The 27294-nt window shown below is 43.9% G+C and overlaps 1 protein-coding gene across 3 annotated transcripts in view; it reads right to left on the bottom strand.

Moving 5' to 3' along the window:
- LOC311432951 (C-C chemokine receptor type 8-like) overlaps positions 1-27294 on the bottom strand; it is a 122155-nt gene that overhangs the window by 31490 nt on the left and 63371 nt on the right. Inside the window, exons 4-8 of one of the 3 annotated variants that reach the window (XR_014690443.1) lie at positions 18857-18988; positions 18602-18769; positions 17269-17340; positions 13755-13838; positions 6617-6796 (exon numbers count right to left, since the gene is read on the bottom strand). The gene's annotated coding sequence lies outside the window, so the exon portion shown is untranslated. Of the gene's footprint in view, positions 1-6616; positions 6797-13754; positions 17341-18601; positions 18770-18856; positions 18989-27294 lie in introns of those variants that run through there. The other 2 variants (XR_014690442.1, XM_084511594.1) reach the window with 2 other exon arrangements.

The raw sequence follows: 27294 nt of genomic DNA, 5'->3' as shown, positions 1-27294 counted from the left end.
TCATTCTGACTGTTGTATTCTAGAGCCTCATACCTGTTATATAAGGGTAGATGGGAAAGTGAGGTGGGCAGTGACAGGATTCACCTACCACCCCGAACAGGAACCTGCCTCCATTTCCCCCCATGGCCTAGGTCTCCTCCTACTGCCTGGTGGGATGAGGGGACTTTGTCTTCTGCGCAGCAGGAGGCACCTGTGCTGTGGCAGGCTCATGAGTCTGTCTCAGAGAGGGCAGAGTACACCTCCACCAGTCAATTTCACTCTCTGACTCCCTGATGCTCCTGAGCCTGCTGACCTCCTCCTGAAGCTCTGCTATCTGGCTGAGCAGCTCTTCAACTGGGCACACCTCCCACAGGCATACCCCTCGCTGCTGCTGTCGGATACTGACAGAAGACTTGGGCACACCCTGCAGCCCAAGACCTGGACGGCGCAGTGTTTCCCCGAGCCCTCCATCTGAGCAGCCACATCGGTGACGGTGGCTGGAGAGGCCACAAGAGATGCGGAGGCCATGGTTTTCTGCCTGGTTGATACCATGGTCAGGTTTCTTGCAAGCAGGCTACCAGTACCAGTACCGAAGGCAGAGACCACTGCGGATGAGCATTGAGGGGCCCTGCCTGCGCGAACTGCCGTGCCCCGCCCTGTTTGCCCGTCCTGGTCGCTGCGCTCCCCAGGGGCAGCTTTTGAACGGCTGGGAAGGGGGTGCTTCTGGCACCACCCACACTTTGTCAGCTTCCCTTGCGAGGGCTGCCGGGCCCTGGTGGCTCCCTTGAGTGGGCTCGATGCCAAAAAAAAGCCCTGCCCGCCTCGACTCCCCGCTCCACTGCAGCATGAGTCTGCCCCAGAGCCGATCGCCTCAGCAAGTGGCCACTTAAAAAAACCCCTTCTTATCTCTTTTGCAAGCCTCATCTCTAGGTGGGCTTTAGCCTTCCTTGTCACATCCCCTCAGGCCCTGACAACATTTCTCCCAAGAGGACAGGCCCTTTTTCCACATTTCATAGACCTTCCTCTTCCTTTTGATCTTATTGATGAGCTCCTTGCTCATCCACACAGGTTTCCTGCCATCCTTCCCCAATTTCCTACTCTTAGGGATGCACTGATCCTGAGTTTGGAAGAAGTGCTGTTTAAATGTAGCCCAGCTCTCACATGCACCCTTGCCTTCTAGCAACCTAGCCCATGAGATACTCCCAGGCAGTTGGCTCTCTGACAGTCCAGGGTTGCAATCCTGCTTTTAGCCTTACTTCTTCCACCAAGTTCTATCTGGAACTCCACCATCTCATGGTCGCTGCATCCCAAGCTGCCCCCAGCCTTCACATCCCTAACAAGCCCATCCCTGTTGGTAAGGACAAGGTGCAGGAGCACACCCCGCCTTGTCAGCTCCTCCACCACCTGCGTCAGAAAATTATCTTCAGCACACTGAAGGAACTGTTTGGACTGCGTGTGCCTGGCCAAGTTGCTTACCCAACAGATGTCTGGATAATTGAAGTTCCCCATGAGAACCTGTGCCTGTGACCGTGAGGCTACTACCAGCTGCTTGTAGAAGGCCTCATCGACCTCCTCCTCCTGATCTGGTGACCTGTAGTACACCCCCACAACAGTGTCCCCCATACCAGCCCACCCCTTAATTCTCACCCACGAGCTCTCCACTTGTCCATCACCCTCCCCCGGGTGGAGCTGGGTACACTCTTATTGCTCCCTCTGTGAGATCCCCTCACAGTAGACACAGTGTGGGTTACACAAGCTTTTGACAAGGCTGGTGCAACTGGTGCTGCTCTTGAAAGTGCCAGAAATGTGCAGTCTGTGTCAGTGCCACAGGCTGGGCCACGCAGCTGTGCTTACCAAGTAGCACAGCTGTGTGTTGGAAACAGCAGAGATGGTGAAAACAATCAATTGCAACTTCTACCTTCTGTAGTGGTTTAGTAATCTGCCAAAGTAGTAGCTGGGAGCAAAGGGGTTGACTTTTTTCACAGTCCCCACACAGGCATGGATCAAGAGGAATTGGCCTAAAGTCATGAGAATTGGACTGATGATATTTTCCAGATCACATCCCATAGTGATGGACCTGGCAAAGCATCCACTGGTTTTTATTTTTCAAAAATTAATTTGACTTTTTTTTTTTTTTTTTTTTTTGGGGGGGGGGGTTTACAAAAAATAATTTCAAAACCAGGTTTGTAGCAGCCAAAAATTGTGTGCATCCAAAAAGCCTTTGTTGATTAAGAACAAATAAAATCTGTATGTGTTTATTGAAAAGTGTTCAATATTGACAGCTGATGTGTCTGAAGTAGCATTTTGCACTGCAGAAGTGTGAGCTGACTTCTGTGGTGTGTGTTTTGCTGTCCACTTTAATTTGGGCCTCAGCTGGCATAGCTCCATAAGCTCTGACCAAAAGATCTAGTAAAATCACCATCTTGCCTCTTTCTCCACCTTCTCCACACTGTTTTTTCACATGACCTGATTTAAATACTTGGTTGGGACATAAAAATCCTTGGCATGTATTTAAGCACTTCTTTTAATTTGATGTCTTTTTCTGAGAATATATTCCACATTTCCTCCTGCCATCAAAGAGACACCGTACTTTTTTGGATTCTCTGAAGGGGCCAGGTATGAATTAGTGCATGAAGTCATTTGTTCCCCTGCCACATGAAGAATCAAACAGTCAAAATTTACATGGAGAAATCCAGAGCAGATACAGACTGTACAGTCTATAAACTGTACACTGAACTCCATGAAAGATGGAGTACACAGAGTCTGTTTTTAAGAAGCTGGTAAGGAGCTAGCCTATATGTTTTCTGCATCTTTGGTGTGAATTATCATTAGATGGGTGTGTAGTGCATTTTCTGTCATCCTATTTGGCTGTTCCCTGGCTATGCTCTGGAGCAAGTCTGCCTGCTCTTCCAGTAAGGAAGCGGAGGCACAATGGGAAGACTTGCTGCTGCTTCAGCTTTGTTCCCACAGGCAATAGGAACACGACGCCTTCAAGCTATTCAACAGCACAGACTCAAGTCAAACCTCAAGCCAGGCTACAAGGTGTTCTATATGGAGCCGCCATTCCCTCTGCTCCCCTGACTGCACCTGTCAGATGTGTCTTGCCATACAGATAAGATCTCCAGGTCAAGACCCATGTCTTTGTCCTGTGTAGGTGAAACACCAAGCACAGTGGCTATGATTCACCATGGAACTGACATGCAAACATAATGAGTAAATGAGCAGTCAAAGCTAAGAATAAGTTGATCCAACTATACAAAGCAACTTGCTTACTCTGTTTCCCTCAACGTGTTTCAGTCTTGCTGATGACTTTCTCTCTTTCCACACGCTTTTTCTTAGTGATGAAATACCTTCATCCTGCACATATACTGTGTACCAGCATGAAATATTGTCTGTCAGTTTCACTTCTCTGGTATCACTTTATGAAATTAATGCTAATGTACGTAAGCTAAGGACTGGGCCTTAGGGACTATAATGCATTAATCCTACAAAATATGACGTACTTTTTCCCCAGTCTATATTGCAACTGTCCCCTAAGCCATTGGCTTATTTAAGGTATGTAGGTTTGTGTCCATTGTGTGCAAGAAATGTGATTGAAGTGGCCGACAACAAATAGTTATTATAAGATCACAGAAAAAAAAAAAAAAAAAAAAAAAAAAAAAAAAAAAAAAAGAAAGAAAGAAAAAGTTTCTGGGAGGAGATAGGAGACTCCTAGCTTTTTTTTTTTTTTTTTTTTTTTTTTTTCCAAAAGCAATTAAATAACCAGCCTCTATCAAACCAACCCGTTTTATCAGCTTGAAATATATTTTAAGTGATGTTTATGTAAATGATCAGCTTGTTATTTCCAGTCTGTATCTCTAGATGGCACTGGAAGACAGCACATGCTGAGCATGGTGTCACTGAAGCCAGGAGAAATGACTGCAAAATTTAGATAGGTTTAGATAGAATGCAGAGGGGGAAACTTTGCTAAAATTCACAGGTGGTTGCAGGAATAACCTGTGTGAAACTGTACTCCGTAAGAAATTTCTTCTACCTGAGAGGGATAGGAAGAGAAATCTGTCCTTTGATGTACCCCTTCCCTATGGCTACTGCCCACCATCTCCTAGCTAAGTGCATGCTTGCTGCAGTGCCCTGCACATGATGCGCAAGGAAGAGAGTCTCAGAGCACCACCTCAGAGAAAAGAAAGGACTCTACTGGTAGAGACAGGAAATGACATAAATGTCTTTATTACAGGTTAGAGTCAACTAATGGCACAGTACCATGGAAAGAGGCAGACTGTGCATCTCCATGAGTTTTCACCACCCCTGACAGCAAGCCAGTTCTGGGATGTAAACTGCCAGGAAATTACTTGGCTACTGGAAGGAAAGAGTTGCTTGTCCAGTTAGTGCTCTTGGGTTTGCAGGCTCAGGGAAGTGCTGGTGTTGGGAACTGGGTTGCTGGACTGAGGTGGAGGAGAGGAGCTCAGTGCAGTACAGGGGAATGGGAGCAACTGCATGCCAGACCCATCTGCCAACAGGAAAGAATTGTAAGGAGACAGCATTGCAGAAGCAGTCAAAACCATGGCAGATGTCAGCAGAGGCCCCGCTAAGGATCAGAAGTTTGTGTGGCTGACAGCCCTCCCCATTGCCACCCCAGGCTGCTGGACTCTTAAGGGTATTTGAGAATTTTAGTGTATTTGAGTGGACCTGGGTCTGGACAGTGCCTGAGGGGCCCATTCCTCTCCCAAGGCTGTAAAAGCCTGTAAAAGTAGCCCGTTAAAGATGGGGTCCTTGAATAGTCACAGCACTTTGGATTTCAGTCGGTATTTGCTCATTAAAAAGGAGTCTGGAACCAGTTTCTAACATCTGTAAATGGCTTTTATTAAAACTGTCATAGAAGAGAAAAATGTTCTGATGTGATGAGTTGGACAGTACTCCTAGGACTTTGGCAGAGAAAGCATAAAAGCTATCACCGTGTGATCTTTTAGGAAGCTTGTTTTTTTTTTTTTTTTTTTTTTTTTTTTCCTGAGCTGAAATTGTACATAGTGATTTCTACTTCAGCACTTGATTTAGAAGCTGCTATGAATCAGTAGCAGTCTTTTTCTTGACCTTAGCAATATTCAGGTGAATAAATGGAGTTTTGAAAAATTGAAACCTCCCTTTTGTATATTAACTTTTTATTTTATTTTATTTTTTGAGGCAGAGGAGGAGGAGCAGTACTGGCTGTTGCAGTTTTACTGACTAAAGTAGTGACTTTATGAGATTTATAAACTTTTTGAGATTACAAAATTAGAAAGTACATTGTGTCCATGAGATCAGTGTTTCTGAAACTCTGGAGCCAGTTGTATCAAATGTGTAGGTGACTTGCATCAAGTGAGAGAATGGTTCAGATCACTGGGCATGTGATTGCAATATGTCTCATGCCAGAAGATAGCACAGATGTGCAAAGTTATTTCTCCAGACAAATCTGTTGGTAACTTAAAGCCCATTTTCCCCAAATAATGTATATATGTATATATGACTATTTTTTCTGGTCAAAGCAGGAATGCTGACCCCTCGGCTTGGGAATTTTAGATGTTCGTGGACTGTCTTAGCACACATTATACCAACCGGTGTCAGTGTTTGATGCTCTCAGGTCTTATGGTGGGATGCACTGTGATTTTGTAGCTCATATCAACCAGTGTCACCATTCAACAAATCCAGATACATCACTGAGACCTAATTTGGGAGTGTGGGGAGGAAAAAGCTCTGGACTGATACAGAAAACATGCCTGTATTTTTGGGTCCCTGATAGGCAAGATGGGAATAGGCTGTTCACTGCTTATTCCTCACTCAAGCAAGCAACCACAGCTTTTTGGGCCAACCATCAGGCCAGCTCAAAATTAAGTTCACCATTCCTCTTGGAGGTATTTGTTAGTCTGCCTTTGCCTTGTGGTTGTGCTGTGGGGGACTTTCTGGTAGGAAGGTAAAAAGTGAGTATTCCAGCTGAGTTTACTCAACTGTAAACTCAATAAGCTGGACTGGAAAATTTTTGGTTTGCGTTTGTTTGTCTTTTTCTATGTGAAAACAGTGGAAAAAGATTCATGATCAAGTTGATAGCTGGGTCAGCAAATGTTTGAAAAATCTCAGCTGTTATCTTTGGTGGCATATTTCACCCAATTACAAATTTCAATCCCATTCCTACAGGATAGATATCCCATAGCTATAAGAAACAACAAAACAGATGATAGGTGATGTTGGTGTTGCACTCTTTAAAACCCTCAGCTTCTAGTCTCTTTCTCAGAAACGGGAAACTTTTCTGCCACGGGAGAAACTGGGAAACGGGAAAACTTTTCTGCTTTTTACTCTTGTTTGTTCATTGCCTGATTTGCTGCTAAAGGGCCTGAACTTCCAGTATGCACTGCTCAAAACCATAAGGAAGATTGTCCCAGGCCTTCTTGCATGACACCAATTCTGGGTTTCTGAAAAGTCACAAATGACAGAAAAATTCAGGCTCACACGACTTCAGGTTGGTCATGGTTTGCAGCAAAGGTATACTATGCTGGTTTTACTTCCAAGGCTGAAATGATTTATTTTCACATTCCTTCCCTTCTGTCTGTACCCTGTTACAGCACGGTGAAATTGTGTATGAAAGCAAAAGTGAATTGTCTGGGAGAAATATATTTTATTTTCCTGGGGAAGTGGTTGAGTGGGACTATGGTACATAGAATTAAAATTCTCACCTGTAGGTTCATACAGCTGAAAATACAGTTGAGTGCTGCTTTCCACAGGAGGCACTTCTCTGATGCACCTTCTCTGAGTTGCACCTGCCTTGAGCTAAGACCCTTCAACTGAGAGCCTGAAGAGAAACAGATGTATGTGTCTTCCCTTTGCTGAGATGGATATATAAAGTGTAGCCCAGGTTCACTGATAGATGGAAAGAAATTGGCAGCACTCTGGCACCAGCCAGAGAAATTTGGTTGGCTCAGCCTCCAAAGACTTGAAAATACACTCCATGACAATGATGTACTACCCTCTAGCTGTTTTTCCTGCTGAAGGACCCGATGCTCATTGCTGAGATCTCAGACCACATGTAGTAGACATAAATAGCTGCTTTGGAGGCTTGAAATTGAGTTCTATTAGGCGTTGTATCCATGGACTAGATCTTAAACTTGCAATTTGGTCAGATTTTTGAACATATACCTTTTGCAAGTAGAATCACATATAGTTAATAACTCAGATCATAGAATCATAGAATATCCCGAGTTGGAAGGGACCCATAAGGATCATTGAGTCTAACTCCTGGTACCGCACAGGTCTACCCAGAATCACAGAATCACAGAATCACAGAATTTTCTAGGTTGGAAGAGACCTCAAGGTCATCGAGTCCAACCTCTGACCTAACGCTAACAGTCCCCACTAAACCATTTCCCTAAGCTCTACATCTAAACGTCTTTTAAAGACCTCCAGGGATGGTGACTCCACCACTTCCCTGGGCAGCCTGTTCCAGTGCCTCACAACCCTTTCAGTGAAAAAGTTCTTCCTAACATCTAACCTAAAACTCCCCTGGCTCAACTTAAGCCCATTCCCCCTCGTCCTGTCACCAGGCACGTGGGAGAACAGGCCAACCCCCACCTCGCTACAGCCTCCCTTGAGGTACCTATAGAGAGCGATAAGGTCGCCCCTGAGCCTCCTCTTCTCCAGGCTGAACAAGCCCAGCTCCCTCAGCCGCTCCTCGTAGGACTTGTTCTCCAGGCCCCTCACCAGCTTTTTCGCCCTTCTCTGGACCCGCTCAAGCACCTCCATGTCCTTCTTGTAGCGAGGGGCCCAAAACTGAACACAGTACTCGAGGTGCGGCCTCACCAGAGCTGAGTACAGGGGGACGATCACCTCCCTAGCCCTGCTGGTCACACTGTTCCTGATACAAGCCAGGATGCTGTTGGCCTTCTTGGCCACCTGAGCACACTGCTGGCTCATATTCAGCCGACTATCAACCATCACTCCCAGGTCCTTCTCTGCCTGGCAGCTCTCCAACCATTCCTCTCCCAGCCTGTAGCTCTGCTTGGGGTTATTGCGCCCCAGGTGCAGGACCCGGCACTTGGCCTTGTTGAACTTCATGCAGTTGACCTCAGCCCATCGGTGCAGCCTATCCAGATCCTCCTGCAGAGCTTTCCTACCCTCAAGCAGATCAACACACGCACCTAACTTGGTGTCATCTGCGAACTTACTGAGGGTGCACTCGATGCCCACGTCCAGATCATCGATGAAGATATTAAAGAGGACCGGCCCCAGCACTGAGCCCTGGGGGACGCCACTAGTGACCGGCCTCCAACTGGACTTGGCTCCATTCACCACGACTCTTTGGGCCCAGCTATCCAGCCAGTTTCTAACCCAACGAAGCATGCGCCAGTCCAAGCCAAGAGCAGCCAGTTTCTTGAGGAGAATGCTGTGGGAGACGGTGTCAAAAGCCTTGCTGAAGTCAAGGTAGACCACATCCACAGCCTTTCCCTCATCCACCCAGCGCGTCACTCTGTCATAGAAGGAGATCAGGTTCGTCAGGCATGACCTGCCTTTCATAAACCCATGCTGACTGGGCCTGATCGCCTTCTTCCCCTGCAAGTGCTGCATGATGACTCTCAGGAGGATCTGCTCCATGAGCTTTCCTGGCACTGAGGTCAAACTGACAGGCCTGTAGTTTCCCGGGTCTGCCCTCCGGCCCTTCTTGTAGATGGGCGTCACGTTTGCTAGCCACCAGTCGATTGGGACCTCCCCCGATAGCCAGGACTGCTGATAAATGATGGACAGTGGCTTGGCCAGCTCCTCTGCCAGTTCCCTCAGTACCCTTGGGTGGATCCTATCCGGCCCCATCGACTTGTGCACATCTAAGTGCCGTAGCAGGTCACCAACCAGTTCTTCATGGATAATGAGGGCCACATCCTGCTCCCCATCCCCTTACACCAGCTCAGGGTACTGAGTATCCAGAGAACAACTGGTATTGCCGCTAAAGACTGAGGCAAAGAAGGCATTGAGCACCTCCGCCTTTTCCTCATCTCTTGTAACTAAGTTTCCCCCCGCATCCAGTAAAGGATGGAGATTCTCCTTAGTCCTCCTTTTTGTGTTGATGTATTTATAGAAACGTTTTTTGTTATCTTTAACGGCAGTAGCCAGATTGAGCTCCAGATGAGCTTTGGCCTTCCTAATTTTGTCCCTGCACAGCCTCGCTACTTCTTTAAAGTCCTCCTTAGTGGCCTGCCCACTTTTCCAAAGCTTATAAACCCTCTTTTTCCTCCTAAGATCAAGCCACAATTCTCTGTTGAGCCAGGCCGGTCTTCTTCCCCGCCAGCTCGTCTTTGGGCATGTGGGGACAGACCGTTCCTGCGCCATTAAGACTTCCCTCTTGAAGAGCGCCCAGCCTTCCTGGACCCCTCTGCCCTTCAGAACCGCCTCCCAAGGGACTCTACCAACTAGTGTCCTGAGCAGCTCAAAGTCAGCCCTCCGAAAGTCCAATACAGCGGTTTTACTGGTCCCCTTCCTGGCCTCGCCAAGAATAGTGAACTCCACCATTGCGTGGTCACTCTGCCCGAGACAGCTCCCGACGATCACGTCCTCCACCAGTCCTTCTCTGTTTGTGAAGAGAAGGTCTAGCGGGGCACCTCCCCTGGTAGGCTCACTAACCAGCTGCGTCAGGAAGCTATCTTCCACGCTCTCCAGAAACCTCCTAGACTGCTTTCTCAGGGCTGTGTTGTGCTTCCAGGATATGTCAGGGAAGTTGAAGTCCCCCACGAGTACAAGAGCTGATGATTTTGCAACCTCTGTCAGCTGCCTGTAGAATTCCTCATCCGTCTCCTCATCCTCGTTCGGTGGTCTATAGCAGACCCCGACCAGGACACTAGCCTTGTTGTCCCTGCCGATCCTAACCCAAAGGGACTCGACCTTGTCATTCCCAACCTCGAGTTCTACAACCTCGAAAGACTCTCTAATATAGAGAGCCACACCACCACCCCTTCTATGCTGCCTGTCCCTTCTATAGAGCTTATAGCCAGGCATTGCAGCACTCCAGTCATGAGACTGGTCCCACCACGTCTCCGTGATGGCAACCAAGTCGTAGCCTGCCTGCCGCACGATGGCTTCCAGCTCCTCCTTAGACCATGTGACTAAGTGCACAGTCCAATTGCTTTTTAAATTCAGTGCAGTGACTACCTCACTGGGGAGCCTGTTCCAGTGTGCAACTACGCTCTCAGTGAAGAACCTCTTCCTGATGTCCAGCCTAAACTTCTCCTGCCTCAGCTTAACACCATTCCTGTAGGTCCTATCACTGGTGTGTACAGAGAATAGGTCACCTGCCTCTCCACTCCCCTTCAAGAGGAAGTTGTAGACTGCAATGAGGTCCCCCCTCAGCCCCCTCTTCTCCAGGCTGAACAGGCCCAGGGCCCTCAGCCACTCCTCATACGTCTTCCCCTCTAGGCCCTTCACCATCTTCGTCGCCCTCCTCTGGACACTCTCCAACAGTTTAATGTCCTTTTTGTACTGCGGTGCCCAGAACTGCACACAGTACTCGAGATGAGACTGCACCAGCGCAGAGTAGAGCAAGACAATCACCTCCCTTGACCAACTAGCGATGCCGTGCTTGATACACCCCAGGATACAGTTGGCCCTCCTGGCTGCCAGGCCACACTGCTGGCTCATATTCAACTTGCTGTCAACTACAACCCCCAGATCCCTCTCTGCAGGGCTGCTCTACAGCGTCTTATTGCCCAGTCTATACGTATAGCCAGGGTTGCCCTGTCCCAGGTGTAGGACCCAGCACTTGCTCTTGTTAAACTTCATGCGGTTGGTGATCGCCCAGCTCTCCAATCTGTCCAGGTCTCTCTGCAAGGCCTTTCCACCCTCATCAGAGTCCACAACTCCTCCAAGTTTACTGTCATCAGAAAATTTGCTCAAAACACCTTCTAGTCCTACATCCAAATTGTTTATAAAGACACTGAAGAGAGCTGGACCTAAAATGAGCCTTGAGGGACCTCACCAGTGACCATCCACCAGCCAGGTGTGGCACCATTAACCACAACCCTTTGAGCCCTGCCCATCAGCGAATTGCTCACCCATTGTATGATGTTTTTGTTAAGTTGTATGCTGGACATTTTGTCCAGCAGGATCCTATGGGAAACCGTGTCAAAAGCCTTGCTGAAGTCCAAAAAGATCACATCAGCTGGTTTCCCTTGGTCAACTAGATGGGTGATCTTGTCATAGAAGGAAATCAAATTTGTTAGGCAGGACCTACCCCTCATGAACCCATGTTGGCTGGGACCAACGACTGCATTGTCCCCCAGGTGTGCCTCAATAACTTCAAGAATCACCTTCTCCATAATTTTACCAGGCACTGACGTGAGACTGACAGGCCTGTAATTGCCAGGGTCTTCTTTCTTACCCTTCTTGAAAATTGGCACAACATTTGCCAGCTTCCAGTCTACTGGCACCTCTCCAGATTCTCAAGATCATTGAAAAATAGTTGAGAGGTCCCACGATGACTTCAGCCAGCTCTCCGAGCACCCTGGGATGAATCCCATCCAGACCCATAGACTTGTATGGATCCAGGTGAAGCAGCAAATCCCACACATGTTCAGGGTCGGTTGGGAGTTTGCCATTCCCACCGCCTTGGTCCACCCACTCAGGGCACCCTGGGTCCCAAAGCCCATTATTAGCACTGAATACAGAGGTGTAGAAGGCATTAAATGTCTCTGCCTTGCCTATGTCATTGTCTGTGAAGAGACCTCCCCCGTCAAGTAGAGGACCTATGTTTTCTTTGGTTCTCCTTTTTCTGTTAACATATCTAAACAAAAAACTTTTTATTGTCTCTTACAGACATGGCCAGCTTCAACTCTGGTTGGGCTTTGGCACCACAAATATTCTCCCTACAAACACGAACAGCATCCCTGTAATCTTTCCCTGTCGCCTAACCCTCCTTCCAGCAGCCGTACACTTTTCCGTCTAAGCTCCAGTAGAAGATCCCTGGTCAACCAGGACGGCCTTCTGCCCCACCTGCCTGCCTTCTGATATTTTGGAATTGCCTGATCTTGTGCTTTTAGGAGGCAGTGCTTAGAGACTGACCAGCACTGATGGATGCCAATGCCTTCAAAAGCAGCTTCCCAGGGGACCTTGCTGACTAGTTCCCTGAGCAGCCTGAAGTCTGCTTTTCCCATATCCAGGGCTGAAGTTTTGGTGTCAGTTTTCCTTCTGTCACCATAAATTCTGAACTTAACCACTTCATAGTCACTATGACCAAGACGGCTGCTAATTGCCATGTCTCCCACAAGACCCTCTCTGTTTTCCAGCAACAGATCAAGGAGGACACCTTTCCTAGTTGGCTCCCTTAGCACCTGCACCAAGAAGTTATCATCTAGGTGCTTTATGAACCTCCTGGACTTGCTCGTGTCTGCTGTGTGGTGATCCCCGTTGATGTCTGGCAAGTTGAAGTCCCCCATAAGGACAAGGGGTGTTGATCTCGAGGCATCTCTTAGTTTCTGAGCAGCCACATCCGTGACTGCGGCTGGAGAGGCCACAAGAGATGCGGAGGCCATGGTTTTCTGCCTGGTTGATACCATGGTCAGGTTTCTCGCAAGCAGGCTACCAGTACCAGTACCGAAGGCAGAGACCGCTGCGGAGGAGCGTCGAGGGGCCCTCCGTGTTCGCCCTCGCTGCTCGCCCTGCCTGCGCGAACTGCCGCGCCCCTCCCTGTTTGCCCGTCCTGATTGCCGCACTCCCCAGGGGCGGCTTTTGGATGGCCGGGGAGAGGGGGCGCTGCTGGCTCCACCCACACTTTGTTAGCCTCCCTCGTGAGGGCTGCCGGGCCCTGGCGGCTCCCTCGGCTTCCTTGAGTGACCTCGGTGCCGAAAAAAGCCCTGCCCGCCTCGACCCCTCGCTCCGCTGCAGCACGAGTCTGCCTCGGAGCTGATCAACTCGGCAAGATTCACAGGATCAAAAGTGTTTTCGAAGGTAGCTTTGCATTTTATCAGATTTCTAATATTCATGTCATTTCTTAACCATCCCCAAACACCCTTCCCCCAGTTGTTCTCTTTACAGAAAGAGTAGCCTTTTTTCTTCCTTTCTTCAGAGGCAGGGTTGGAAAGGAGTTGTTGAAACATAATACTCATCTGGTTGCCTTCTTCCTTTGCTACCTCCTTCAAACCATGATCCTTCGTCCCCCCTCCTGCAGCAAAAGCAGAGTGCCAAAGTGACCTCCTGCTAGTGTCACAGTGGTGCACAAGGCACCACTGAAATCCAGGCTTGAGGCACAGGGCTGGCTCTACATGCCTGCAGGGGCCTTTCCTGAGGAACCACTGAGCTAGTTGGAAAGGCACAGGGTTGGCATTTGTATATTGACAGAATGCTAGAGGCAAGAAAGGGGTGATGGAATGGGGTGGAAGGGAAGAGCTTGGTTATCTCTGCCCTTCATACATATTCTGAAAGCGTAAAATGAATGTTTCATGGACTGAATAAATACATCTCTTCAGCATTAATGAAATACTTCAGTGTAAACAAAGTTTCACTGTTCACCCCCACCAAAGAGACCACATAATAACAGAAATAATTCTGCATAGCATAAGACTTCATTGGATGAAACAGCTAGATATCTATTTCTGTATGTATTTCTATGTATTGTGACCCACATTTCTCAGAGCTGAGTAATTGAGGAACAGTTACTGGTAATTTAGCAATAACGTTTAATGAGCTGAAAAAATGATCTGTTTGTAGGAGGATTAATAGCCCTCTGCACATTAACCTCATGTGGGTTGGTTAGTGAAAATAAAAAAATGTCTTACAGCATTGTCCTGCAGCATTCAGTCTTCAACTTTCAGGGTGTGTTGAAGTTTACCTCCCCATCTAGGCTTGGAGTTTGTTGCCAGCTGGGGAAATGGCAGAAAGAATGGACTTAAAGGGAGTGTTCCCCACCATTGACACTGCAGGTGCAGTCTGTAGTCCCTGTTGTGGTATGGAAAGAGCGGTTGATATCACCATCCACCACCACCACACCACAAAATACCTTTTGGAAATGTGCATGTATAATTGCTATAGTAAAGCATACGATCTACAGACAGCATGGCATGACAACTCCAGGAATTTGCTCTCCAGCATTAAATAGAACTTCATCTTATGATTTTGCATAGGCTGAAGCAATGAAGGCTTTCATTTCGATGCCCAGGGAATGTAAAAAGCCACCTCTGTTGCAGAATTCACCAATAAAAGAGAGAGATTATTAAATCTGGAAGGGAACTGAATGACCTATTTCTAGGTTTGCACAATGAACACCTTTGATCATTTATCTGCATGATGACTTTTCTACAACACGCTAAATAAAAAGTTGGTCTGGCAAGAGGGAAGAAATATGACTGTGGTGTAATGATCACACGGACACCAGGGTTTCTTTAGGGATCAATAACTTCAGCAACCACTTTATTGAGGACAGGCTCACTTCTTATACCACTATCTCTACCAGCGATACTTTCCCACTAGCTATTCATTGGTTAACAACTTTGCCCAGCAACAGCAAACGTTTAGCAACTTCCATGTCTTAATGGTTGGAGAACAAGCAGTTTGAGACAGCAAGGCATCTTGTGTATCATCCTTCTTTGCTCCTTCTAACTTGTTTACATTCCTCATGACTTCATCATAAGGAGTCCAATGTTATCACCAACCATGAGGCTTGTCAAGTCCCATGACAATACTCTCACATATAACAGTAGAAAAATGGACATCAGAAGGGCTTCTTCCCCACCAGTAAACCCATCAATAGATCTCCAGTAAACATATCTGGAAAAGCTGAGCCCACACTCCATCATTCACAGTTTTTGCCCATTAATTGAAACCCAAATTCTCTTTCAGAGTAATGGATGCAACATTGGATTAAAACAAAACAAAACAAAACAAAACACAACTGTTTTAGGTTCCCAGATAATTCATTTCTACAGCTAGTGGTGGATGTGATATTGGTCTGTTGCAACATTTCTTTAATCGGCCCAATTCTGGCCTTATATTCCTGCCAGGGTTTAGTGCAGTTTCCTTTCTACATGTCTTAATTTCTGTAGCTTTGTGTTCTCAGTTATTGCTAAGTAAAATTAGACTGCAACTTAATTAAAACACAGTCAGCAGTTCTGGTCAATTAGAATGAGCCTTAAGTGCCATGCAAATCTATTACAGTAGACAACAATGCTGAAAATAAGCACTTTGAAGTCTCTAGAAAAAGGACACCCCTGTGTCTGTGCAGTCCCATCCAGGCAGTTTAAATTCAGCATATGCAAGATACAGGCATGCACTTTCCCTGCCCTTTGCCAAGATGTGGGATACCTGAGCCCAGTTCTCTTCTTTGCCAAAGGCAAGGATTTTATGGTCTGTTGTCTTTGGTGGCTGTACCAGATGACATTTTCTTCTGCCATGAAAAAGGAAACACCAGGTTCTGGAGCCAGAAAATAACTGAAAATGATGGCCAGACCCTAGTACCTCAGCAAACACAGTGCACTTGACCTGCTTGCACTAGCTGATGGTCACAGGGGTCACTGGCATTTGCAGGGCCCACAGACTGCGGGTAACACTGCAAAGAGCCGAGCAGAAATTAGCTGGCAAGTTCCTGTGCCAGGGCAGGGGAGTTGCCTTGAATCTGGTGTCCTGCTGCCACTAAGTAGTTTAAAGAGAGTCAGTGATCTAATGGTGCTACTCCATTATACTGTAACAGCAGGAAGTTATGCAGACTGCATAGACGTTAGATGGCAGTGAAAACTGCACTTTTCAGGAGCTCATTCAGGCAGAAATAGGATTCAGCCAGGCCACAGTGGGGGAACCTGTTTGTAGAGTGAACCTGTTTAAGTTTCTCTTAAAGGCCTGCCACTGCTAGCAGGTCTCTGTGAAACAGTGCACTGCTAGGAATTGTAAGCACACCAGAGCAATTGCCTGAGACCACCATGGACTAATTGCTGAAGCAAGATCATTTTAATTAGGCATCTAATAAAAATTAGTCATCCAATAAAACTATATGTAAGGGCTCGGGGGATATTTTAAAGTGGTCATGGAATGCTGGTGGTAATTTGCTGCAGATGCAATGTCCTCAGGCAGGGTTATGGGTGCATGCTCCTCTGGAATTGTAGGGGCTTTGAAATTTCCCTCTGTATAAAAGGGAAGTTTATTGAATTACTGTTATGGTTGTATGGTATGATGATAGCTGGTCCAGGTGCATTACTGTAGCGCCCTCAGGTTGAAGTTTTACTGAGACTTTGAAAAACAGATACACTAAAATAGAAGGGCAAATGTGTCATATGGTCTGCCTTATACATGGGGAAGGGCTTCTGAGCAGATTAAAAAAAAATAATCTTTCAATACTGTATAAGCCATTTGCTCACTTAGCCACAGCAGCACAGCAGAGCTAACAAAACCAAATGTTATTGACTCAGAGTTTAATTGCCATGCTAGTAAGCCTTGTAGTGCCTCTTAGGATTTCTCTTTGGTTTTAAGTCAAAATGTCTTGCAAAGGCAAATGAGTGTAGAAGATTTTGATTCTTTTGTTTACCCATTTTTGTTTTAGTCCCTTTGCTTGAATGAATGAATTCTTGATTGAATTTAACTACCTGGAGGCTAAGGCATAGGCATAGCACTGAGATACCCCAGTTTCACAAGCTATTACATGTAAATTAAAAAAGGATACTTTTCCCTGTAGTTATAGGGCCCAATGACTATGTCTGATCTAGTTTATGCCATGCCTTGAAGCCTGGACATGTATTTCAGTTCAGCTGAAATGTGGTGCCTTACTAAGTTGCAGTCTCATGATCATGCATCTGAGTCTCCAAAGAAGAGGAGAAAATCAGACATTAAATCCCTCTGAGAAATTTTTATTGTTTGCATTTTTTTAAAGTCTACTTATAAGTCTATAGTGCCTACTGTGATGGGTATATGGCGATAGAGGTTGAGAGAAAGAGGGAGGATCAGAGGAGAATCTGCTTCTGAGATGGGCTCAAGTTTATGTGGGCCTCTGACTCCCTGCCCAAGAGCTCAGCAGAGCCTCTTTGAGCAGTCCTGCCAGACTGAGGCTTCTATCTGGTTGTTCTAGGTGGGGAGATTTTGTTCAGCCCAGACATTGTCATCTACCCTCCCAGCTGTCCAATCAAGATCTCAAAACAAAGTAATTCAAGGTTTGTTTTAGGGATTGAGAAGTTTGGAAGCACTTCACATAGGAGCTTTTACATTGCCAAACACATTATCTGGCTAAAGGGTTTCAAAGCTCTTTTTCCAGAGGGCTATCACACAAGTTTTTGTGTGGTCACTCACCTCTGGCAGTCTGTGGTCACTCACCTCTGGCAGTCCATTTTCAATACCGTTCAGCAGGAATTTTAGTCTGTCTGTTCATGCTTGGGACAGCATTTGCTGTTAAAGAACACACACAGAAACGGGCATTTGAACACTCAGATGCTGCAGTTTTATAGGAAAACAAGCCTTGAAAGATTGTTACCAATGAATTCATGACTTGTTCAGGGTAGTGAAAGGTTTTTAGCTGTTTGGCCCTTAGTGAACTAGATGGGAGTAAGCAAGCTTGCAACATTTGCAAATCAAGCCTTCAGGTTTTTCCTCTGAACCCAGTGCTTCAAGCTGCTCAGACAAGGCAGTTGCAGAAATGCACTATTATACCTGCCGAAAAGCCCTACAATGGGTAGCCAGAATGACCAGATGGTGATGCAGTTTGTGCAGTGTCCCTTGGGGAACAAAACTGGTTGACACAAACCAAGGACTTGGAGGCTCCTCTTATCATTGCTGTGAGGTTTTGGGTGCCTTTGTGACAAGTCTCTGCCTGAACCCAATCTCAGAATGAAACAGGGTGAGATTTGTAAGAGCCACACAAATAAATGAGGCATGCAACTATTGTCAGTAATCAGTCTACATAATATATGGATTTTAAAAATTCTGTGTTGCCTATTGTGTTGGAGAGCTCCAAACTGAACATGTACATCTACTTTTGTTTAGCCATAAGAATTTTTAACTCATCAAAATTTCTCTTAGGAGAAATCCCTGAATTTAACATACTGTTTTCTGTCACTGAGGTGCTGGTTAATTTATGTTTGCCTTGTTATTATGTTTTCCTCAAGTACCCCATTAAAACATATTCAAGTGGTAATTAGTTTCCTGTGTTATTACTCTGGTTTCAAGCAGCATAAGTCAAAGTCTTCCTTTCTCAACTAGACCCATTTCTGTATGGTAGAAAACTGTTTCAATATCCTTAGGTATTGCAGCAGGACAACTATGATAAATAAAAGTGCATATATGGGAATAGCCTAGACATTAAATATTAATGTTAATCAAAAATGTAGCAGCAGGAAGCAAAAATAATGGCAATTTTTAGTCATAAGTGTCCTGGCGTTGTTTTGTAGAACAAGTATTTCTGGTACCTATACTTCAGGTGTCCCTTTTGTCTTAATGAGACTCTTTTTGCTAAGAACTAAGTGTTATAGGCAATGTAAGCAGAGAATAAAAGTTAGTTCTTGCCTGAAGGGCTTCCATTCTTACTGGATATAATGAAAAAAAAAAAGGGGGGGTGGAGAGAAAAGCATACAATTTACCCGCAGAAGATTAGGAAATGAGTTACTAAAAAATGAGTCACTAAAAATGGAACTACTTAATATAAAAGACTTACACTGAGATCTCTTTAGCTTGCTCCAGTGTTTTCCTCTTAAGTCCATATTATCATGACAGGCATTTAAAAGTGCATGCGCTCAATAGAATGACTGTACAGCTCTCCCATCCAGGAATCAGAGTTGAGGCAGACGTCTTCTCTTGTTTAAATGTGTACAATAGCCACCAACTGTGTTTTAATATAGACAGTAGTAAGTGGCTCTTTCCAAAGGATTATAACAGAACAAATATTTAGGAGGCCACATTGATTCATTACCGGCTTCCGGTGAGATGATGTATGAAGGGAACATGAAGATCAATAAGACAAGCCAAATGAAAGAGCTTGAGATAAGCAGCAGGAGACGGAAGAAATCAATGCCATCCAGCCACTGTGATGGCAAAACAGAGTCTAGAAGAGATCATATTAAACTCATAAGTCACATATTTCAAATACCTACCTGTAACATCATCTATGACAATATACCTGCAACAGGGATTGGTGTCAGTATATTCTTATAATTAACTGCAGCGAAATTCTTAAGATTTCTAGTCAACTTCTTCTACTACAGACTACCACAGTAAGTTCATGTCCATGACAAGACGTGTTCCAGAATAACCTTTATATGTTTAGCATAGGAAGATTTATTGATAGAAGATCAAATATTAACCTGCCTTTCATAACTTGGAAAAAATAAGCCACATCAGGAATAAAGACATTGACTATTACCCTATTGTTGGCTGTTGGTGTACGCAGATATTTATCTGTGCACAGATAAATTTATCTGAAGACTTTTTCTCAACTTCTTTTGCATTTATTCCTCACTTTAATTCTACTGAGAAAGTGTACAACTTGGTGATGTGAGAAAGTGAAGGCTCTTCTTATTTATTTTTCAACTTAGGATTGTATCACGCAGTACATTCTCCATATCCAACTGTAAATACATGATGTGGACTGTATTTTTTCCCAGTATTTCCTCACTGACTGTGGGTTCTCTAACTTGTTCAACCACTTCTAGATCCATGCCAAAGCCTTTTAAGGGCATCCTTTCACCATTGTGGTATTAGAATTTATTAAATTCTGTTGGTATACTGAAACCTCTCCTTAAATAATTTTTGGACAAATCAAACATAGGCAAACCATGGTTAAGCTGAGCTTAAAAATGTATGAGATGGAGGCAAAGGAGTTGTAATACAATTTTAACAACAAGGAACTGCTCCACAGCCCAATGAAATAGCTTAACTAAGGTTAAACCCACAGAAACCTTTGCACCAGCTGTCCAGGAGGCTTGCTGTTGTAGAGCTGAGGTGTTTTACTAGCACTGTAAAGAAGTTAGAGACCTTTGCCCATATGGAGGTATCTTCTAGTGAACAGGAAATCCTGAGGACATCACCATTTTTGCACAGGTCTGCCACTGACTTTTTTTTTTCCACCTTTTTACAGTTTCTGAAATCAGAGTTCAACCCTCATTTCTTCTGACTGTTCCATAATGTGTAACATCTCCAGCCATTTATAATTTTTTAAAAATTACTCCAACCTATGGGTTAACAGCTGAAACTAGTGAAATGCCCTGAAAATGAAGATGTTGTCTTCCTAGAACCTTGCAACAGAGGAATAACAGAATTCCTCATGTTTATTGTTTTCTTCTCCTGAAGTCTGTAACTGCACAGTTTTATGCCTGGTTTGTTTCTAATATCAAGCACTTCTGGCGTTTTTCCCTCCCATTGGAATCTAGCTGGCACTTCTTCCTCCTGAAATGTATTACCTTGTATTTTTCTCCACAGAGCAATATTTTAGTGCCTAGACATAACTTTTCTGTAACAGGTCCCTCTCTGCTGCCTTTGTTCCAAACATCAGAGGAATAAGTGCTGTTCTGCACTAAGGTTCCCATCTGGAGATGCACTGAAATTTTCTTTGGAGCTCACCTTTCAAAACTTAGCAGAAGTCTGGCTGTAGTAGGCTAGTGTCTCTACAGCAATGTTTGAGGTGCCTCCCTCTCTCCCCCCTCCCCCCCCCCCCGTTTTTTTTTTTTTTTAATTTGTAATGCAAAGTACTGGCAGATTTATTCATCTTTGTGCATCTTTTGCATTGCTTATTCTTCATTTATTTACTGTTTATGTGCTTACAGTCATTAACTTCCTAAGAAAAACAAAGACATGCTTGCAACATTACTTTAGAGTACTTGATTTCTCTGGGGGCAGGTTTGTTAAGTTTCTTTGCATTCCGAGTTTACATGTATCTCTTAGGGGAGAAAATATGTAAGATTTATTTTGGTGATGTAACTGTCCACAAAAATGGGATTTCTGGCTTCAAGCGCACAGCTACCAGGAATCATATTTCCTAATGCAACAACTTGGTTTTCAAAAAAACATAGAAAAGTATATTCCTGCTGGATTTTTGGTTTTCAATGAGAGATCATAAATTTTGAGAGAATACATTTTATGAAAAAATTGTACTGCATAATAACCTTTGTGAATAATTTGATTGTACCTTAAACCCTTTCTTTTGATGAAAACTTTTCAAGGAGACACAGTTTTCCATGCAAGGTATCAGTGAGGGTATTTTTGAGGAATTCATTGCCATTACAGGTTTGATCCCTTTTCCTTTTGTGTTAGGATGCTATTTCATTGTCCAATTGACAACATTTCCAAATATCACCAGCAAATTGTCTTCCTGTAGTTATAGACTGATTAAAATTGCCTTTTTGGTATGTAGATGTAAAAATAATAATTTGCCTAAGCAAGAAGAAAAGCATCAGCCATTCCAAACAGTTCTTTAAAATTGCTTTTCCTTTCTCAACTGCCTGAATAATGCAGTTCCTCACATTTTCACTGCTATAAACACAGCTGCATTCCAAAGTAACCGCATTCATTTCATCTGAGTTACTTTGAAGTGGTGCACCCTAAGAATGGGACAATACCAGTGAGACATGAGGAAAAAATTGGGATCATTTCCACCAGCAAATGCTCACCATTTGGCAGTGGAGCTGAGATGTAGCATTTACAGGAAAGATAGTGAGAAGAGCTCTTCTTTGGAGAAGGTGCATCTTTGTGTACGTGTCTCAACTAAACTCATCTCCTGGTGACATTTGTAAATCTAACTATGCCAGATTCAGTATGAGAGAACCATATGAAAGTCAGCTAATCTTGTCTTTCTGTTCAATGGGGACTGCATGGTCTCTGTAATACACAATAAATGTTTATTCGTTGCCTTTTGTATTATAAAACAAGGAGTTCTGTTTGAGGAGCAGGAGTTGCAAAAGCTTCCTGCTGAAGTAAGGAGATGTATAATACTTGGCTAGACACTATGAAAATTCTTTTGCTTAATGTAACAAAAAAGAGAACCCCCTCCCCTTCTCTCCTTCTGCATCTCAGTTGCCTCTTTTGTTCAAAGACACTGCTGCAAAGTTCATGTAACCATCTCCTGATAAGTTGCTAAACTAGTGTATCAACATCCTGCCTTCCTGTCTCACGCTGGGCCAACATGACCAAATAAAAAAAGAAGTTGAACCACAACGCTGAGGAAGACTACGGCCTTCATCTTCACGACCACCAGAGGGACAGAGACGACCCCCTAGCAACAGTGTGCGCAGTCGCAGAATATACCAGGATGTGCTGCGTAATCCCGGAATTACCAAGATATAAAAAGGGACCCTGGCAGGGGTGAGGTGCGCGCTGTTGGTGGAGCCGAGACTCCCCGGCCGCCCAGCGCTGTTTTGCTTGCTGTTGCTTACTCAATAAATTCCTTTCTATTATTAATGCAATGCTCTCTGAAAATTAATTAAGGGGGCAACTTATAACAGTCTCCATGTATTTTAGGCAATTGTCTGACAGTAAGGGGAATAAAACTTTGCCTTGCTATTTTATGCACCAGAAGTCAGCTATTAGTGCTTCAGTATTTGCAGTCTCCCATCTCATGCTGGAAATTTATAGGAAATGAGCGAAGTCAAAAACCACCCCTGTTTCTATCACAGTAAAAGTAAGACATCCCTCACTTCCTTCTCCTACCTTACCAATGCATCACTTACTGGAGACTGAGAGGATGGCAGGAGTGATTCAGTGTTCCCAGCAAAAATTATCTTTTCAAGAATAACTTTTGAGTGTGAATCTCCTCACAGGAGCTGTCAGAAAATAATTCATTGGCCTTAAAAGAAGACAACCCTCAACCAATCCTTACGCACATACAGGGTCTGCAGTCTCCTTAATCTTGCTGGGTTTTTCAATACTTCAAAGAGAGCTGAGACATGGCAGAGCCAAGATCCTGAAGCTTTTAGGCCAACCAGCAGGACTAAACAGAGGCAGATAGGGAAGTGTCCGAAGTCTGAGTCCACGAAGCTCAGAAAATCCTTTGTTCATAGCTTGGTTGGTTGCCAGAAATGTCTTCATTGTAAAAATCTGACCCCACAGTCAGTATATCTAGTATTTCTAGTCAGTATCTCTAGTATTTTGACAAATTCGTGTTTTGCTGTCTACATTAACAAGTGGCCTGAGTCCGGAGTCACTCGGAGACATTTGTACAGGGTGGAACAAGAGCTCCTCGCAGTCTCACAGAGTCTCAGAGTCTCACAAAGTCTCATAGAGGCCAAATAACCAAAAGATCAGTTGCTTTCATTCCCTTTCCAGAGATGTAGTGTTTTTGCTTATCAGAAACACATAAATTTGTTCATGACTTTATTATCAAATAGTACAGAAAAGGGGTTTCTCTGAGGCTCAGAGCAAAAGAGGCCCCACTCATCAAAATTAGGACTGTGAATCATATTTTTTCCTCCTGACTCAGGCGCAACATATTTTATGCCTTCAGACCCTGGGGCTTTCTGCCCTTGCAGGCCTTCCTGTGGCACCAGCACCTGCACAAACACCTTGTGCTCAGGGTGTGCAGCACTTCACAGCTACCCTGACTGCTAGGGAAGGAGGCGAGTATCGCCTAACAAAAATACTGTTTTCAGGATGAAAGGATATTGCCTGCTGTGGTACAAAGGGGCACTATTGTGTTAACTGTGATAGAGCCAGGAAACCAGAAGACTCCAAACTTTCATCAGTCGTACCATGTTTGAAATTTCTTGGGGGCTCTTCAGCACACCAAAGTTTTGCCATCTCTTCAAGCACCTCTGTGTGCTTTCTGTTAGGTCCTAGGCAAACACGCAGGTCCAATACTCCAGCATCCATAGGCTTCTCCATCTCTTCATTAAAGCTGTCTTAAGGCTGCAGTGTGCATTTACCTCATGGGAAATGCAGGTGGGCTGTTATGCCAGCTGTACAGCTGTTTTGCATCAGCACAGCAATGCAGGTAGCATAGAGTACACTGCTGAAAGCAGGTTAGAAAACTTTTGGCACCTATTCTTTGTGCCTAAAACGATTTGGTTGAAAAATAAAGGTCTGCTGCATCCATACATTCTGTGGGCAAACCTGCATCCTTCCACAGAGGACAACATTGTATATATAATATACTAAGTCTTATGATTTAGTTGCTCCTACAACGGAGTTACATGCAGGCTGTTCCACTCTTTCTTTGAAACATCAGCAAATGTGGAGGTCAAACAGGATAAAATTCCCTCTACTTGGCCAAATCACAGTGGTACTCCTGGAGCACTAGGTCCACTTAGGCAAGTTTCAGTGATGCTGCCATGCCTCTTTGGACTTTTGTGCTGCCTGATGAGAATCTGAAAATTGTATTCAGGCAAATCTCCTTTAAAATCAATAACCCCTCCTAAGAAGCCCTAGGAAAGAAATGCTGTTGATAGTATGTTACCTCAAATATGCCATTGTTCTTGATCTTTTCTTTCTCTTTCTGAAACAATCTTTTATTTTCCACAGTCCTTAAATTAGATCTCACAGGGATGCGGGCTCCAGAAGTGTGAAAATTAATACACAAGCAATTGAATTTGAAAACAAAACAAAACAAAAACAAAACTACAGCAATGGAGCAGGAAAGAAGTCACTGGCGCTAAACCCAGAACTATGCAAATTAGGTCATAAACTCTCAACCAAATTTAGGAAATTTTCTGATCTTTAATTCACTTCCCTCTGCCATCAGAATCCTTCTTCTTTTTCCCCCAGGGTGAAAGTCCACCATTAAATAATGGATGCATAAATAATGGATGCATAAACTCCTCTATCTATTTCCTCCTCTAAATAAAACTTTATAGCAAATAACAAAGCGAAGCAAGAATTGAAGATGAGAAGAGACTACAGTGATGTCAAACGACAAACAAAGCCAGGGCTTGACAGATTAATTTCATTCTCCAAATTACACTGATCTTATTTGCAGAGTCATTCGATGCATCTTTGTTTTAGATTGAAGTGTCCTACACATAAAGAAAGGGGGAAAAGGAACTTGGTCTGAAGTACACAGCATTTTTACTTGTGTTTTATAAGCAGTTGGCCACTTGAAATACTTGCCTGCAGAATCAGTGAAGCTATCACAGTACTATTAACATTCAAGCCCTCTAAACAGAAAAATAAGGCCACTAAGGTGCAACAAAACACAGTGGCCTTCAGGGAACACAGCAAAATGTATTTTATTAAATCAAGGGAAAATTGCCATGTCCCAGGGTAGCAGGTGAGCTATGAAATTTTGACTTTTGGATATTACTGCTGTGTACCTTTATTTATCAACCCAAAGCAGTTCAGTGATCAACACTGCAGCCTCCACTGTGCTGCTGAGGGAGGTACAGCTCAATTGCCCTGCTCAGAGCAGACCTTTGTGGCTCCTGGAGAAGGTCTTCCCTTCTCCCTGCAGCAGAGCCTCTCAGTGCTGGAGTCACTGGTATGAAAAAAAATCTTGCCTATATAGATATTCACATTCATGTAGATCTATACTGTCTATCTCTATATAGATACATTTACAGCTGTAAGTGTGGTTAGCTAGCTAGAAATGTTAAATGGCAAAGTCAAATAGCTATAAATTGGAAAAAGCCATAATAAAAGCTTCCGTTTACATCATTTGTTTTTTCATGGATACGCATTATGACATAACCAGATATTTAGCATTTTGTACACTGAACTCTTTTTTTGTTGTTGTTTACAGACACATCACTAGAGGAATGCAGTGGTGGAGGAGGGGAATTGCTGTCTCTTTGGCAATAGAGCACTATTCAGAGCAGTGCTATAACAATTCATTTTGTCCCCTGGAGGATCTCTATATATCTCAGCTGTAATTAAAAGTTGTAATTGATAGATGACTAAGGACTGTATCATAAAAAATGACTTGACCTTCCTAGTGTAGATTATTAGATTACCGAAGATAAATAGGCACTTTCCAATAAGATTCTTCTCCTCTTCCAGATTATTCCTGACAGTTCCCTTAATGAAAATGTCAAGATGTCTCTGTCAAATGCCTTTGAATTAAGAAGACACATTATCATGTTTTGCAAATTGTTATCAAATTACACTCATCAAAGAGGTATTTTCCTTCAGTGATTGTTTCCTTCACAGCAATGCATAGCAAAAAGCTTAGAGATGGATGTACTTGTGCAGCAGATTTTGTGTCATGTTGTCAAATTCCATTAATGTTCCCGTGGCTCACCTGTGCTTCTGAAATACCTGCAGTATTACTTACATATCTGTACTATTATATATTGTACTTCTCTAACACGTATTAACTGTGCACGCTATAGACCTTGAAAGAGTCATTAGAATTATAGGCACTTCACAGGGGGCTGAAGGCTCTATTATCATTCATTATACAAAGGGCTTAATTAAAGAACTGCTGAAGGAAATGGTTTAAGAGCCTCTTGAAAATGATTGAATAGAAGGAGTCCTTCATTACCAGACTGATTCTGCTAGACCAGAACAATATCTATATTTTTATTTCTAGGCACAGCATGAATATCAAACCTTGCTAATTTGTAACATTTTCACAGCCTGTCTTATGATAGATAGTTATAGATGCATAACAATATATATATATATACTCTGTGTGAGCTAGCTATGTAGATTATATATAAATTTCACAAAAATATGCATACATATAGATACAGAGTATTAATTAGAGCCCTACTTCGGTGTTGTAGAATTGCAGGAATATTTCAGTTTTCATATTTAAAAGATTCCTGGCCACTATAGTCAGGAAAAGAACCCAACTATTCTTTCTCTGCCCGTAAAGAATAAGAAGGGGGGAACAGAGAGCAAATAAAAGAATACATTTTCCTTCTTTTCCTTTTTATGTCTCAGAAGCTGTAGATCAATCCCTCAGTTTTTTAAAAGTTTGCACATACAGAAGTCAGTATGCAGAACTGGTTCTCAGCAGCAGATTTTGTGGTTTACAGTCTGTAATCTCTTCAGCTTTTAGCAAGGAACCCAGGAAAAATGAACTCAAAGTAACAGTTATAACACTGATAAAGATAAGGGGAACAGTAAGGAAAAGGGTGTGTGTGTTTTACTTTTTTTTAAGTCTATAGCAAAGTGGAAGAGGAAGCTGGGGATCTCAGACACAGACTGAGAAGCTTCATTTAGAAAACTAAAACTTTGCATTTCCTAGTTAAACTGACCTTTGGAAAGAAGGTAAAGCTTTCTGCAGATATGAATTTGAGATCAATAGGAGATAGGAGGGTTGAGCTCTGTTCTGTTGGCTTTCTTTCCAGTGTGCAAGGTAGCTTTAGAGGCTTGACTGAAGAAATTCAGGTTTTAAATCACCTTCCTGGGTCAACTTTTGGACACAACAAAGCAGATACACCTTTAAAACTATCACTGTTTTGCTGCTTCTCAGAGTAGCAAGCA

Source organism: Aythya ferina (assembly GCF_964211825.1).
Source record: "Aythya ferina genome assembly, chromosome: 2".
NCBI lineage: Eukaryota > Metazoa > Chordata > Aves > Anseriformes > Anatidae > Aythya > Aythya ferina.
Note: the sequence above shows the minus strand (reverse complement) of the source record. Positions and strands in the feature narration are given on the sequence as shown.